The 1,369-nt window shown below is 42.8% G+C and overlaps 2 protein-coding genes across 2 annotated transcripts in view; one reads left to right on the top strand and one right to left on the bottom strand.

Moving 5' to 3' along the window:
• T265_14924 (hypothetical protein) overlaps nucleotides 1-1,369 on the top strand; it is a gene marked incomplete at both ends in the record, with an annotated part of 19,407 nt that overhangs the window by 1,338 nt on the left and 16,700 nt on the right. The gene's annotated exons all lie outside the window — the stretch shown is intronic.
• The window catches only part of T265_09656 (hypothetical protein), a gene marked incomplete at both ends in the record, with an annotated part of 46,243 nt that overhangs the window by 28,884 nt on the left and 15,990 nt on the right, over nucleotides 1-1,369 (bottom strand). The window lies entirely within an intron of this gene.

The following is a 1,369-nucleotide window of genomic DNA, read 5'->3' as shown; positions in this document are numbered from 1 at the left end:
GAAATGGTAATGCATTTGCATTTCCCGCCAAACGCTGCTGCCTTGCGGTTAGGCTTTTGAGCCAAAGATTTTGGTTGAGGACCCTAATCGTCCTCTTGCCTAGGTGTGGGCGCCCTGGCAGTATCCCAGCCCTCGTAAAACCATGACATTCGCAACTAACAGTACTGTGGAAGATTATACACCGGATTTGTACAAGACTATAGAACGGCTAAAGACATGAATCTCATTACTGTTATTTTCAACTTCCAAAGTCGTTGTTTGCCAAAACGGCCATGTTTATCCCTCAAGAGATAGGCGACCAGGTTGGTCTTTCATTGTTAGTCGTGATGTTGAATCCTGTTGAAATTCGTGAGCTGCGCTGACTATTCGCAATGAGCGTTAATCGGCTACACAGTGCTTGTTTTTTTCGGTACAGATTGGCTTCAGTTACACGACAAAAACTTGATCAGCAGTGATGACATTAGCTGTCAATCGGGATTACAAAAGATATTGTCTTGGTGTGAGTCACTGAATCAACTCCAATACAGCTCCCATCATAGATGAGTGGACGGACTAGATGAGGCTTAAATGTAACTTGATATGCCTCAATTGGTGTTGACTCAGTGAAACCTAACTACACCTAATAGGACGAGGATCGTATTAATCAACAAGGGAAAAGAAGCGAGAATAGTTTAACATTAATTCAGCCTGAAATATGTTCAAGGAGACGAAAACGTAAGTGGCTTGATATCGCGGAGAACGCAACGAGGCACCATAGGGTGGTCTTCATACGTTAAATTCGGGCCAGCTTTAAATCCGGAAATAGAGAAATAAATACAGATAATGGGAATGGTGTAAGTCCACATCACCTATTGAAGACGCGCCCGACAGAGAGTTCCACATCCAAATTTAGAGACGCCATCGTGTGACGAATATATATGGGCCGATCAGCCGTAGAAACTCACCTCAGGCACAAAACTTTTGTTGAAAAAGAATAAAACACAGAAACTGCGGATAAATAAGCAAAAAACTTTATACAGACAGCCGACCTTTTTCTGGTACTTTGTTTGGTCTTTGAAATGAAGACATACGTCATACAACCAGTTTGAGGCCCTTGATATACACCGAAGCACAGCCGGAGAATGCTGATTGGCCGTTTCACTCCAGTCACTTTTATCCCTTCGCTGGGCCACTTACTCGATAAAGCAGCATGCGCGATGATTTGCAACTTTTAGGAGGCATACTACTCCATCAGATTAAAACGATTCTTATCGAGCTGCAATTCCAGCTGAAACTCTGGTTTGTGGTATTCTTGAACTAGAATGTGTTGCACAAACACCGCCTCATGTTTTCTCTGACACGATCTTCGAAATATCATAAACCAGAGTTT

Source organism: Opisthorchis viverrini, assembly GCF_000715545.1.
Source record: "Opisthorchis viverrini unplaced genomic scaffold opera_v5_293, whole genome shotgun sequence".
Classification (NCBI taxonomy): domain Eukaryota; kingdom Metazoa; phylum Platyhelminthes; class Trematoda; order Opisthorchiida; family Opisthorchiidae; genus Opisthorchis; species Opisthorchis viverrini.
This window is presented reverse-complemented; position numbering and strand designations above follow the sequence as displayed.